Genomic DNA, 15,828 nt, shown 5'->3' with positions numbered 1-15,828 from the left:
AGAATCGAGGAGCCACATCTTCAGCTGGGGTAAAAAAGCACGGGTCTGCTGAAGTCAGAAGATGACACCTACTTATATCAGCCAAGGATATTGCTCCTCAGTATCAAAGCTTATTATCACTTCTACTTACCTGCCAGTTGCTACATTTAGTGCTCTGTTTTCCATTGCAATAGTAGACCCTTAATCTAGAAGCCTGAAAATGCAACTCTTTATCAGTGATGTTTTCAACTCTAACAGGAGATGTACAAGGCCCTGAACTCAGCTCTTTGTGAATAAAAAGGCTTTTAATTCATCTTTAAGGAAACAATTAGAGATCATCCGGAGCATATAAATTAATCTGATTTTCCTTTCCCTCTAGCAAGGCTATTATATATTTCTTTTCTTTTTCTTCCAGGTTGGCTTCTATTTCTCTCAGGTGCAACTGCAGTTTCCTAAGGCAATGAACTGAAAAAGAATCGGCAACATCTGGAGTTATCTGCACTTCTGCCAAATAAAATGAACACGTCTGAAGAGGGCAGTTTCTCAGAATGAAAAGGGAAGTGATGACTAATAAGGAAATGCCGTTTACCAAAAATATCTCATTTAGCCTTTTCTTAAATATATCAGCCTTGTAAGTCTCCTCCACCACCTGAAAGTCCTACTTGGATTATGCAACAGTAAGATTTGTCCATAAAGAACAAATGTTTGGCAGTTTAGTCAGGTGTTTGGACGTGAATGCAAGTTTACAGATCACTTGATAGTATCTGATAAACCATAGACTCCACATCTGAGTTAACTGCCCTCAACTCCTTTTTCATCAATAGAAAGAAACAGGCAAGGTAGGATGCATCACACTTTTGAGCAGACATCTAAAATAGCACCGCTGAACTGCACCCTAAAAGCAGCAGTTGCTCCCCTTTGGCTAAAAAGGAAGCTCAGGACAACTAGCTGAGCCATGACATCTACATCTGTAGATGTCTAATGTTAAATGAGACAAGGGTCACCCCAAAGCTGTCTTGCAGAATCATCCCCCCTTGCATTCCTCTCCATCTTAGCTTCTCCTTGTTGTCACTGTCACCCTCCTGGAAAGGAGGGGACCATCATCCACAGACAAGAGACGCTATTGTCTTCCTCTTTCAGAGCTTTTCTTTGGGGTCCTTAATGAAGAGCTGATATGAAAATAAGCATTTACCTGTTACTTAGGTGTATTCAGCTTAACTTTCTTGTCCCTACTTCCAAGCCCTTATTCTTAGTCCTCTTTCCCATCCTGTTTCTTTTGTCCCACCTTAAACCCCATTCTCTAGGAGCCCTCCTTATTCAAGTCCCTCCAAAAAATCATTCCTACCTGGTTGGCTACATTAATCCTGCCTTAATGTGCCCACAGCTCTGCCAAACAGTTACTGGAACCATCGAAGTGTGCACCTTCCTTAAACAGCAATTATGGGATCTCATCATCTACAAATTGTCCTGTCCCAAGTTTCACTTATCACAGTGAATATGGGCTAGACTCATCCCTCCTAACCATAAGTACTTGGATGAGACACCTACGTTAGGTATGTAGTCACTAGAATCAATGAAGCCACAGTCCCCTTCAGAAGGGCTCTCAGATCTTGCACAGTTTTAATTGCCTCATGAAGATACCCATTTCTTTCACTAGTTGCATGAAAGGAGGCCTGAGTGGCAATATTCCTTATTTTGGGTTGTCCATTAACTGCCAAAAGATAGGCAGGGTGAACCCAAGCTTCTATCTTTTCCTTTTATAGGAATACATCTTAACATTTTTTTAATACTTGAAAATAATAAATACAAACAACTACAGAGGCACAGAATTTTTAGTTGCTTCAGGGCAATATATCTTCTCTGAAGCCTATTTTCACCTTAACTTTGGTGATTCTTCAGCTGCTATTGATGTTAAGGCGGGGTGCAGCATCTGACAAAATTAGGCTTGTTGACATTACTGATGAACCTCACCAATCATCAATGCAAAGAAGGAAAAAATGTAACAATGAGAAGGAAAAGAGAAATAAAGCCAGGCTTTATACCTTTACTAAAAGCCTCTAATATCATCCTTCTGTTACTACAAAAGGCAAGGGATGTTGCAAATCTGGATATACTCTCTGGAGTGCAATTTTCTTTTCTTTGTTGCTGCTGATTCTGCTTGAAAGTAATCAAACCACAGCACTCTCCTCTCTTGGCCTTCAATACAAACAGGAAAGGGAGACAGCCCAGCACGAAAATGTGCACAGTGCCTCGAGCTGCCCCTCTGCTGCTGGCTACGGGGCATGGGTGCTAAGAGCAGGGAAGGTCATCCCCAAAGGCAGAAGGGGTTCAGAGTGAGGTGGCGGGTCTTGGGGAGCAAGCCAAGGTCACCCTTTGGCAGCACCTCCCTAGGTGAGCAATGCAGAGCACACGTCAGTAACTGCCCCATCCCCGAGCAAATCTCTAGTTAGAAAGAAGACAAACTTGACAGTTTTCCCCTTCAATTTTTTGTCATTTGAGAAATGCATGAGGGAATCACATGATCCGTTTAGCCTAACTCGCATAAACTTAGAGAAGCATGTAGCTTGAATTTTATAGCCTTTTCTTATCATTAGTATTTTTCCTTCAAATCTCTGCTTTTTCTTGGGCTCACAGAACAACAGCGAGGCCTGTCCTGCAGCTAATTTGAGGCCTGTCGATTCCCTGTGACTGCAAACAAAGTCTGTAGCTTACTGGATAAAGTGTCTTCTTTGTATTTCAGAAATAGTCAGCACAAATCCAATTAAAAATGTTTCTTTTCTTTCAAATATTATATTGTTCTGAGCGTTTCTGTGTAAGCAGGGAACCCTGGATTACATTCCTCTCCAGGGGATCCTAAATGTTTATACAAATCACAGTAGGCAGCATTACAACACTTCCAACTTTTGCCACATGCACTTTGTCTAAACTCGAACTTGGTCAGAAATCTGTCAGACTGCAAACTGTAAAAAAGAGAAATTAAAGGAAACTGTCTTATTTTTGTTCCTTTTGAGGATGTAATTCTATTAACAGTTCTGTATGTCTTTTCCCCATCAATTTAATTACAGATTCATTAATTCCTAGCAGTTTTCTAAAGCCCAGCAAAATATCATCTGACCCAAAACATTTCACAGCAGGGAAAAAAGCCAAGTCAGATAAAGAGAAAATCCGTCCTTTGGAAAAAATGGTGTTTAGAAGAACAGGCAAGAGTAGAAAAAGATCAGCTCTCCCTTTTCCTCAGCAAACACTTGTTGCTCCACGTCTCACTCATTAGATTTCACTTCTTTCCATTCCTGTGCATCATGCCCCAGACTGATCTTAACTACAAACTGGTGATACTGTATCCAAGGACTTGCCATTTTATGCTTTTCCTTGCTTGAAGACATCAACCTCAAAGCGGTTGACATACAGCCGTGGCCATGGCTTTGCTGTTGGTGTCATGCCACAGTCATAGACCTCTTTTCAAACCAGCACACAAAGTCTGAACATGCTTGGAGCTGCAACCCAGATGATTTAGCTTGTCTCTGAGGCCGAGGCAACCTGGTGAGAAAGAGAGGGGTCTACATTAGAAACAAGCAAGCTCTGGCAAAGATTACATTTATTGTTGCCTGAGATAACCCCAGGAAGGGGTTGAGTTTGCACCCTTTCCTGTGAGCTTGTGTGTTGCTTCTACCAGGCAGGTTGGGACTGCCATCTGCTTACATTTATATTTTTATAGGGCCTTTTATCACAGGGCCCCCAAAGCACTTTACACACTTACACCTTGATTCTCTGTTGTAACAGGAGGTGGGTTTAAATTAAAATAATGTGCAGGTCGTAATCTAGGAATTGGGCTTTAGAGCCTCCTTTTTCACCTCTCAAGTGGGGTTGTTACAAAGCAGGTACAAAAAGCCAGTGCCAGGCATTTCAAGCCACACTGTGAAAATCAAGATATTTCTGAGAATGGAAAAAACAGAAAGACTTAGAAAAACGGAAGCTATGTTTTGCACACATAGGTGATAAACCTCACAACGTAAAAGAAAAGCACATCTACGCCTTTGGTCATTGATGTGCACGGGGGTAACACTGTGCTTGCCATGAAGAAAACAAGCACGGCTCAAATAAGCACCCATCTCCTCGTCCTTACCTACAGTTATTGGTGGATGATTACTGTATATAACAGGGAAGCCTGAAGAAAGGAGCAGTCTCCTTACAGCAAAGAGCTGTCCCATTTCAGTGAGGGGGAGCTGATGTTCTCAGCTATTGCAGAAGGTCACAGTGACAGGCCAGGAAAGGCACAAGATGTGACATGTCCCTCCTGTACGCACAGTGGGGTGTGCGTGACATTGCCATGCCGTGCTCCTGGGGAAGGGGACAGAAGCCAGAGCAGCGCAGGAAGCCAAATGCGGGAAGCGCAGGAGCGGAGGACAGGAGTTCGTCTTTGGAAGTGCTTCCACAGGGTTAGCAAGTTAATTAGTCGCACAGCACGGGCCCAACCACCGTGCCATGAAGCTTTTTTTATTAAATCTGCTTATTTGTGGACCCACTGTTGCTAGTCTGACTGCCACTGGCCGGGCCAAGCAGAGAGAGCGTGGAGCTCCTCTGGGCACAGGTGGACACCCACGCAGCCGATGCTTGCGGCTGAGCCAGCCACGTTGGGCTCCTTTGCAGATAATGCAGAGAAATGTTTTCCTTAGGGAAACCCTTCCTCTCTTCCTGTAATTGATGGAAAATAGGACAAATGCACCCAAGTGCCCGTTTCACTCCACTCTGAAGTCAGGAGAAAGGACGTTTCTTATGCCCTCCACCCTGCAGAATAGGCCAGTGGATCCTCTCTAGAAGAGCAATCACAAAAAAGAAGCATTTTTTCCAATATGAAGACTTAAAAATAAAAAAAAATTAAAACCCTGTGAAAATTAGAGCTGATCACACACAACTGGGTCTTCAAGACACACAGTCATATGTATGCTCACCACTAGGAAGCATAAGTAATCACCAGTTTACACCACAGCACACCAACTTGACTTCCCAGATCAAAGCACCTGATCCAGACAGAAAGGCTGAGAAACTAAAAAAGAGCTGGGAACGGGAGGTGAGAAGGCATGGGGCAAAGGACGAGAAGAGGCAGGGAGAGCAGTGGAAAAATAGTAACAGAGACTGAAAGAAAAAAAGCAGAAGATGCAACGTCGGAGACCTGGTTCATTCCTGACCTCTTCTCTTTCCACTCTGAGTTAAATCTTTTCCCCATCCTCCCTGACCCTCAGTTCTGCTCTTCTGTGTGTCACTTCGTGCACACACTGCAGCTCGGCTCACTCCTTCACCTGCACAGACTCATCGCCACCCACAGAAAAATCCTCCAAACACCAACCTGGGGTGCGTGCTGGGGCAAAGGGGGGCCCTGAAATAGCTCCCGCTGACACCCTGCCATTGCAGAAAAATAACTCGGCACTCGCTGGAGCCGGGACTGGAGTCCAAGTCCTCTGGCAGTTTTATGAAACTCTAGCTGTTCCTTGCCTCTGCTTTTCAAAAACTGCACAAAATGAAATGGCTCGTTTCAGGGCAAATGACACAATGGTGCTAAACGGCATGATTTGTTTGTTTGTTTCATCCCAGGAGGGGAGGAGGAGGAAAGGAATGTATATTTGATCTGATCCAAACCATTTTGTTGCTGTTGTTGTTTCTGCTAAACTCGCACAAAAAAAAATCAATGGCTCGAACTGCCCTACACAAAAGAAGTTTGAGGGAGAGAGAGACAAGACCCCATTTCTCTCTCAAGACTCGTTTGACCCTCCGACACCCCAGCCTGGGAGGAACTCACTTACAAAACCCAGCATTCAGAAATAAATTTAAAAAATAGCCCAAGCTGCCCCGCATTCAGGAGAAAAGCTGTTTATTTACTTTGTCTTCTCTTGCAGTGCCTGTGTGCTTGTGTCAGAGCGTGCTCTGAATTGCCCACTGACCTACATTCCCTGGGACGCGGAGCCGTGCCTCCCTGCTGCGGGGCTTGCCGGCACCCCTCGCCCCGGCCCTGCGCTCCCTCTCCCGCGTTGCACCAGCTCTACCAGCAACGCTGTGCATAAGTGGATAACCTCTCGGGCCACCGAAGCATGCTTTTAAATGGATAGCCAGCCAAGTGTGTATTAATTAAACTTAAAAGTTCTATTTATTGCCAAACACAGGGGGATTACGCAGACAACAAGTGGCGGAAAGTACTCCAAAACGTTCTCACCCCTTTAATTACTGTGCTATAGTTAGCCCAGCGAGCTGATGTATAATCAACACTGCTATACGCACTGTTTACAGCAAGCACTCAGGAGAAGCAAACTTCTTACTTCACGGCCTCTCTGAGCAGCTGTGACATTTGGAGGTGCAGGAGGAACACAGAAGGCACCGAAGCACCCTTTCATTTATCTCCTCCCGACGAGGCTGCTCGCCTCCAGCGCCCTGCCGTGCTCGCCAGCCCCGGCGCCCAGCCGCCAGCCCATGCCCCCCCCAGCAGAGCTTTCAGTCCATCGCACCAAAGCTCCCATAGCGCCCAATGTGTCCTGAAATAACAGAGCTGCCATCGTGGAAGTTAATTATCATTGCACCACGCTTTGCTGCTGGCAGATTTAGAGCTGGGCATCTTAGGAGTTTGAATTTATTTTATGCTTTGGTGTTCTGTGTGCTTACAGCCCATGCATTTCGCAGGCAAGCCGAGCGGCCAAGCGAAGAAGCCAGGCAGATCTGGACCCCCACGAGGCTGATCCTGTTCCCCTGAGTCTGTCACTGGGATCAACTCCTTGAATTGGGCAAGATCAGCACTAGATCCAGCGGCGTGATGACACTCGGTCCCTCTCAGGGCAGCTTGCAAGCCCTCACCAAAAGTGTACCTTCTTTATTAAAAATGAAGATGAAAAAATCAGCAAAATATGGTAAAAATTTAACAGCTCAGTTTGAAATAGCCCTATTCTCACTCACACGTACAACACACAGAGTTAATGGCACTGACCTCTGTGCTCCTCTGTTTCCCTATCTCCCAGCAGCAGTAGCATATTGCTGTCTCCTGCTACTCAACTTGGCTGCCTTCAGCACTGGCAGCTCGTTTTCATTCCCTGAATCCTCAGCCCCCCCGTTCATTTCCAGGTGTTTTCATTGCAATAGCCTGAAGAAGGTGAGACACATGCACCCTTTAGCAAGCCAGCAAAAAGAAAACTTCTCATCCTCTTGCGTTTTCATAACTGATCACAATCCAAACAGCAACATGCATTTTCCATGTGACTCTGGGCCTATGTTTCAAGAGTCGTACCCACTCCCAGGTATACAAATTTCTCGATCTGGGCAACCTGAACAATACAAAGAACTGTGGGTAAATGAAGTCATGGTAAGCATGGGAAACAGCTGAGTAAATCACATTACAGCACCACAAAGTCTGCCACTACTACCACCCTTGTTACAAGCAGCCTGAGGCACCTTATACATTTAGTACCTCCGGGCTCACATATTTAGCAGCTCTTTGGACAGCACTCATGTTTAACCTTCACTAAAACTGCCTGAGTCTGTCTTCCAGGACCTCAGAGTCTCCCTCATGAGGCCCAACAAGCCACTCTTCTGCAAGGCAGAGTGAGGTGGAGGTATAAACGCCCCCAGCTTCATGCTTTGGGCTTCCTCGTAAGCAAGATAACTACTGACTGACTACAAACATCACCTGGGGAATCGTCTGTAAGCCTAGAGCTGCCAGAGCAGACAGTACTTTGGCCATTATTTCTCGCCAGCAATACCACCTGTCATACTCTACCTCCAAAGGCTCTGACGCTCAGATAGAAACCAGGATGTCTAAGGACTTCAGGGTGATTCCAGAAAGAGAAGATGTAGCAGCTTTCCTATTCCACAAATAGAATAATACCGAAGCCTTTTGAGGCAAAGCTGGTCAGAAATTTTCTGACCAAAAAGTACCAATTCATTCCTTCCCAAACAGCTGCTGCTTTCCCAAACTCAGGCAACAGCTCAGCTCTCTGGGAACCTCACTCCAGTTTTTGGAGGTGAGCCTTGGGACTTGGGACACCGGTTCAGCACTCAGGGTCTCCTTTCCTGCAGAGCTGCCCTGATACCAGGGGTCTTGCAAGCTGCCGGCAGCAGCAGCTCACTGGCAGGCCTGTGTTCCAAGGTCCTCTCCGTTCCACTTAGCAGTGGTAGAGCCTGCAGAGCTAGTGGAAACGTCTTCAGTCTTTCTTTCGTTTGCTTCCTTTAATACACACCACATTTCAAAACAATGGCATTTCCTTCAAACGGAAATCCCAATTTTTAGCCAGCTTTATGCACAGTGTCTATATTGATAATCTCTGGGCCAAAAGGCAAAATTTGTAAATGACTTTAAGACGTATTAAAAATGAATACGGGCAGATCAGCCAACTGAACAACCCCAAATTACACCAAAGTTCATGCGTATGCATGCATGTGCATGTACCACCTCACAAACCGACAGCAAATGTTCCCTGTCATAGGACGAACATTGCATAAGTGGTATTAACACGCAGAATTACTTTGTGTCTGCATCTGGCACAGCTTTTGCTGGACAGATGACTCACTCATATTCATTCTGCTCTTAATTGCTGAGTCTTTTGAAGCAAATTCTTATGCTGTTCTTTCTTTCTGTAAAAGATTAATTTCTTTGCATACGGCGGTATGTTTTCACATATCCCACTGCCAGGTGTTGCTACGAACCAGGTGGCAGTCCACCCTGCTCTGAATCTTGACTGTGTTTCACAGGTTTTCTAGGACTGTGTCATGAAGGCACTTTGAGATGCAGGAAGAAAGGCAGTTTTCCTTAGAGCCCAGCAAACACAAGCACTGCCCAAAGAGTTGCTATATATGGGAGTGGTGATGTACTAAATGTACTCATTTGTCTCAGGGTTGCCTGCAACGAGGGTGGTGGTAATGGTGGATGTTATCAGCCTCAGAGTTTGAAGATGCAGATAGCCCCAGAAGACCTTCTTCAGAAATTTAGAAAGAGGTTTCGCTCCCCGGGCACTGAGCCTGGCCAGTATGCCAAAGACACCAGAGGGGCTCTTTATGCCTCATGCAAGTCTTCTCCCAGGCACAGCCCTGGGATCTGCAGACCCCCACAGTTGAGCTCAGCCCTTCTGCCCATCACTGTGGACTTCCTCAGGCCTATGCACATGGCCTTTAGGTCTGCAGCCCTCCTGTTTCCCCAGCAATCACTGCTCCTGCTGACGGCTGGTTCCTTCACAACCCATTCCCTGCCTTATGTGTCATCTTCTGCGCTGCTGCATCAGCCATGGCACAGCAGTCAGCTCCTTGCAGAGCCGCCCCCAGACCCTGGATGTCCCCCCTGTTCCTCAGGCCATTACAGAGGTGTCACCAACTGGACAAGCAGGGCAACATGCGAGTTGCACGGCACCCAGCAGTGATCCAGCAGTTCCTGTGTAAGTGGTGGGCACTCTACGATCCAAATAAATAAAAAGTCTTGTGTAAATATAACACACAGTAATGCTGTCACTGATGTGCAGGTAAAATAGCAAAAGCATAGCTCTGCTTGTTTTGTAAGATTGAGGGGTGGCTTGAGATATGAATAAGTAGCTGTTTTATTTCCGGCTTCACCCCTAGGACCAATGCTCCCTGATACTGATATTTAAAGAAGCACTTTCTTCAGCATGGCTACAATCCAGGGCATGTGGTGTGGTGGGTTTTTTTTCCTATGCTGGCTTCAAACAAGCTGTGGGTGTCTGGGTGGGTGGGTTGAGTGACATATTAGTGAGGAAGCTTCCTCCCCTTTCAGAGCTACAGGGAGAAGTCAGAAAGGCATCGTTTGAAAAAGTGACAGGCAGATCATGTTGGACTATTGCTGATGAAAAAGGGTTTAAATCCATCAAGAATCTTGAATTTGGAACTGCACTGCTACAGAGAGCAGGGTAAAGTGAACTTCACTAACCTCTATAAATATTATCTGTCTTTTAATTTCAGATTTGCTCCTCGAAAAGCCTTTCAAAATGCACACTCCCTCCTTTCAGCTCCTGGCATCCAATCAAACTAGCTATCTAACAACAAGGAGCAGAGGAAGTCTGTCCTTCGTCTCCATTTAGAAGTGAAAGATTCCCCCTTTCCTCCCGCCCACCCCTCCACCCTGGCTCTGAAGGTCTTCCAATTATCTCCTTTACCTGCCGCATTAAAAAGTAAAGCATATGAGTTGCCAGAGATACAGAGTCTGAGGACAAGCCACTGTGGCAAAGCCATGACATTAGAACAGATGGAAAACTTCTCAGGAACAAAATGTGCACAAAAAAATGGGTTCTGGCTTTGAAGTGTATATTCACGGTGGGTGCTTTCATGTCTTTTGAAAAGCCCTAGCTCAAATCTGACCTACTTAGGCAACATTCTTATTTATGTCTCCGACTAAGGAGCTGTATATTTAGCAAATGAGAGGAAATCATCCCCCTGTCATGTTTATAGATTGGAGCAAACTTTGCTGCTTAATTCTTCAACAGATTTGTCTCCATAAAAGTGGATGTAATTTAAACACTGTTAAAAAAATCAATAAATTCCAGAAACTTAGGATAAATTGAATCATAATTTCAAATATATATATAGATATTATATATGTACAGACATACATACAGAGAAAGAGAGAACATTTATTCAGTAGACTGCAGTTAAACCATATTTATTTAACTGGTTCAAGAGTAATAGGTAAGGCTGAGCAAAGGTGGAGAGCGAATCATAAGACTTTGCCATTTTAATTGATGCTAAATGCTAACAATATTCTGTAAGATACTGAGGAACAGAGAAAATCTTAACTCTTCATAGACTAGGTAGGCTTATCTGGACTAAAATGAAAATAAATTAAAATGAAATTAAAATATTCTTAAGTTCAAGAAATGGAAGCTGAAAGGCACCTCACGAGGTCATCTAGTCCATCTCCATCTCCCAAAGGCAAGATGAATTAGAGCCACGTTATTCTGGACTGATATCTGACTAACCTCCAGGGGTGGACATTTGGTAAGCTTCCAAGCAGCCTATTTCCCCTTTTTGCAATTATCACTAGTAGAAGGATCTTGCTGGCATCTAAGCTATGTCTCTCACTGAGGTTAAAACCCATTACCCCTTGTCCCAGTAGACAAAGAGGACAGATTTCTTTCTGCTTTTCAGTCACCTTTCAAGACTTACCATGTTCCTTCTCTCTTCTTTAGTTTAGGCAACCCCAATTTGTTCAATCAGCTCTCACGGATCATGTTTCTAGTTGATCATAAGCGTGTCACCCTATTGAGTCACATTTCACGTGTAACCTCTTCTAAGATGATCCACTCCGAGACCCAGATCCTTCTCTTCAGGACAGCTGCTTAGCCAGTCATCTCCTATCCTTGCGTTAATGCCATCGAGTGTTCCTACCTCAACAGAGGAGAGCCTTGCAGCCATCCACACCCCAGTCTGTCCAGGCCGCTCCTCTGACTTCTCCAGGTTACTTTGCATTCTGAACCCGTTCTCCACCTGGCCCACAGCCCGTCCCAGCTTGCAAACCGAACAAGAACCCTCTGCTTTCCACCATCCCAGCCGTTAATGAAAACACCGCATCGCACTCTGGCCCAGCACAGATCTCAAAGCACCCCGCTCAAAATCCCCTTCCCGTTTCACAGTTAATCATTGGTAACTGCTCTCTGACTACAGCTTGCCAGCCAGCTGTGCACTGACCTAAGATAATAGCTTCTTCTCGTCCTGGTTTCTCCAGGTTGCTTATGTCCTTATTAAAATCAGGACACGTGACACCCACTGCTTTTTTCCTACCTGCAAGGTCTGTTGCCTTGCCTCAGAAGGAAAAGAGATTGGTTTCAGATTATTTGCTCCTGACAAATCCGTGCTGGCTGTTCTGCTCATATCCTTGTTACCTTCGAGGTGCTCACGATCGATTGTTTGATTGTTTGTTCCATGTATTGGCAGGTAGCTGACTTGACTACAGATCCCTGGATTCATCTTTTTCTCCTTGTTATGGATAGACACTATCTCTGCCCTTTTTCTGTCCTCCAGAACCTCTCCTGTCCTCCATGACTTCTGGGGATAAACACTAAACTTTCTGGGATTGTTTCAGCCAGTTCTCTGGCTCTCTCTACCCTGGGTTGAATTTCATAAGACCCGATTAATTCAAAAACATTTAGTTTATCTATCTCAGTATTTTCCAAACTCATTTTTCTCTACTGTAGCCTGAACTATTATCCTGTAGTCATGGGTGTATTAAGCCTCCAATCGTAGTTGAGCTTCTTAATGAACATTGATTCAGAACATGATAACGCTCTTTATTTCAGATAACACTATTTATTTGGAGGGAATAATCTAGTCTTTCACAGCCTTTTCAGGCTAAACATTTCAGAAGTTCTCAGGTTGTTTCTCAGCTACCTGATGCTCAAAGGCCCCCTTAATCTCCTAAATGGAAAGGAGTGCTTGGCATCTTATAAAACCAAGGCCTCAGCTGAGGTTCATACTTTGACAGAAACAGGGTATTTCAAGACAGCTGTGATTCTTCCTGATCAAAGCTGATCTGAAAATACCATGAGAATACTTACCTTGTTGCTGTTCCAGCTGAATGTAGAAGGGCCGCGGTGTGCAGAAATGGAAGTACATCTTCAAAACCCTGCAAAACCCTGTCCACATTTTCAGTGAGAGCTCCAAACCTTTCTTCTGCAACCCAACAATCTGCCCCTACCTTCAACTCTGCTTAATTCTCCCACCTCACCCTCCGAAGTCCTAACATCATATTTATACTTGTCTCTTTAATACCTGTTTAGAGAACACCTACAAATCCACTGATGAAATTTAAAAACCCAAAAGATACACTCTCTCTTAAATTGGATTAAAACAGTGTCAGCTCCCTTGAAGTTAATGAATTAATACTATTCCTTAGAGCTGTTTTTATTCCTTCTGATATCCTAAATGATGCTGAAGCAGAAAGGGTGAAGTAACTGAAATCCAGATATGTTAGTTTCTGCTCCATTAGGAAAAGGAAAAATCAATTTGGCAAAACATAAAAGAAGAAAATCAATAGGAAAAGAAATTTTATTTTCAGCTGAGGACTAAGAATATATTACAAACAATGGTGAGTGAAAATTATTCATTGATTTGTATAACACCTTTTACAAGCCCAAAAAGTGCTCCAAAGAATTATAGATTATTTAAATCTAAGGATCACTTACCACCAAAATGCACCTATCTCTGGGATGGAATGCAGCTGCTACGAAATTGCACTAGCAAACACTACACCACAGCTTTAGGGCACAAATGCTTTATCTGAAGATGCATCAACAGAAGTTGAAAATGCAGAATGGAATTAACCAGGCTGGAATATGACCACACTGCAACGATATCGATTTCAGTTTAAGCTTAAACTCATGGAAGATAGGTCCATCAGCCTGTTAAACAAACTTTGGCTCACAAAGTCCCTAAAATGCTCTTTGTCGGAACCTAGGATAATATGTGAGAGGATGGGTCATTTTGTGTTTGCCCTATTCCTTCTGCTCTTTCCCTGGTCACTGTCAGAAACCTGATGACGCTGGGCTAGATGGACCTTTGGTCTGACCTAGCATAGCTGTTCCTAAGTCCTGAGCTAATATGCTGGGCTGTGAGCTACAGCGGTGCTGAAGCTAGCACACGCTTGCATCTGTTGGCTCGACGGCAGGGCAGCCATCTCTGGCAGAAGGGCAGGTGGTGCAGCAGACAAGGCAGTCTTTTGTATTCTCCAGCATGAATCACCATACTCATCCAGAGGCATGCTAAATCCTCAATGTTAAGCACACATTAAGTTGTTTCAGGATATGGGCCACATTTATAGCACTGTCATTAGTAGCAAGGGCTCGCACTGCATAAAATTACACAAAGTACCTTTTGTACCTCAAGATGTACTTAGCAAGCAAACTCCTAGGGGCAGGGAATGTACAATCTTCTGTTTCTCTAAAGCACCTTATTCAATTACAGCAATATAAAAATGATTTATAACAATCTATTAAAAATACAACTCAAATGACTTATCACTCCTGGGGTCCTGGGAATATACTGTAGGATTTGGCATTTAATTGTAAATCAAATCTAGTGGCCAGTACTTCACATTTTAGAGGAAGATGAAAACTAGTGATACACCTCACCAATAGCACGTGCAGCATGTCTTGGGTGATATGATCTTGGGTAATCACCTGAGATATGACTGGGGAGAAGAGGAAATGTAGAAGAAAGTGGCAGATATTTCTGCTCCTTGCAGTCTGTGACCCAACCAGTTCTTCCACTGATCAGGAAGCTTCCACCACTCCAGGGGTTCTGCAGGGCAGGTGGGCAGGCACAGCGACAACACTCGCCATCACTGCCATCTCCCAGGGTGTTTCTTTCCCCTTCAGCTTTCTCTGGAAAGGCTTCTTGGGAAAATCGAAGTCCAAAATAGCAGCAAGACAGACTAAACCGCTTGCCTAAAAGGCCACAAGCTGGGCTGGAAAAAGATCAACAGAGTATCTTGCACACATAGTCCTGAGCAACCTGCATTGCACAGGATGACCCAGAGCCCTGGGGGGCAGCTGAGGCGATGCATGGGGTAGAAGCACAGCACCTGCTTCATCCCACCCAGTCCAACAACCCAAGTCTACCTGTCCCTGTGCTGAGAAAGACCAAGGAACTGTAATAAGAAAATCTCAAATTAGAAACCTGGCCCCTCTCTTCTCATCTTCAGAATAGCCAAGAGCTAGTACAGAAGTCTGCATCAGCATCAAAATCAAAACAGACACCATGTGCATCAGAGGCACGCTCCATATCTGATAAAGATACTCCTAATTCTTACCATCAGCAGACAGGGATGGAAGCTATTTGCACCCTGGGTCTGCCTGTTGTTGATAAAGTGTGTTGATAAAGCTGTATTCATAGGAACACCCAGGCCAGGAACTGACCTATTTGGCCAACAAATTCTTTCCTCTGTTTTTCCTGGCAGTCATATCTAGCAGCTCTTCTCATAAGCTGATAAAGCTGTACTTTGAAAACAATGTCAGAGCAGATGAGGGAGGTTTACTCCTTCCTACAAAGCCACCAGGAGCTATCACAGAGCACGAGGTAGAAATCCACAATGTACAGCTAATCAGAGATGCCCTCACCAGCTAAGACTATCCAAGAACACAATACCTAAGAAAAAAATATTTTTAATTTTAATGTAATATTGAATAGAATTGATAGATATTTCTGCACATGGAAAATGGCAGAGGCCTGTAGGAATACTAAATTCCTCTTCATTTTCACACTTTCCTTCTCCCCTCAGCTTCATCTCTTGTTTCTGTCTTCCACTGCTCCTTCCCCTAGTTAATGAGCTTTGTCCCCATGGTTGGGGGAACTCTTAAAATCTTCCCTTCTTAAGGAAGATTCAAAGATAAAGGCCATTACTAGAATAAAATACGTTTCTTGCACAACAAAATCAGCAATACATTGCTTCCTATGGGTCTCCTTGCCAATTCCCTAGGGATTAGCACAACACCAGTGACAGGTGATGCTCTTCCCACACTTGGATTTCCACACGGGATTCCTGCGTAGATCTTCTAGCTCCTAATAGTGGCTCGCACTGTACCTGTTCCTCAGTGAGGGCACACTCTCTTCTAAATAGCTGCCTTTTTTCAGAGAGCTTTGTCTCTTGATACAACCTGCTCTTTGGTTATATTTGGCTGAAGCTGGCCAACCGGTCCAAAAGTCACTGAAAGGACAGCTACACACCTCACCTCACCCACAGTGCAACACAGAAGCCTCATTTTCTAAGGAAATGAGGCTAAAAAACAAATAGTGAGGCCAGAATCTTCTGGTCTCTCACTCCCTGTGAATCTAATGTTCATCTTTGTTACAACCTCCTTCTGACAGGAATTGCCTTTATCT

The sequence above is a fragment of the Ciconia boyciana genome, chromosome 3, assembly GCF_034638445.1.
Source record: "Ciconia boyciana chromosome 3, ASM3463844v1, whole genome shotgun sequence".
Taxonomy (NCBI): Eukaryota; Metazoa; Chordata; class Aves; order Ciconiiformes; family Ciconiidae; genus Ciconia; species Ciconia boyciana.
Note: the sequence above shows the minus strand (reverse complement) of the source record.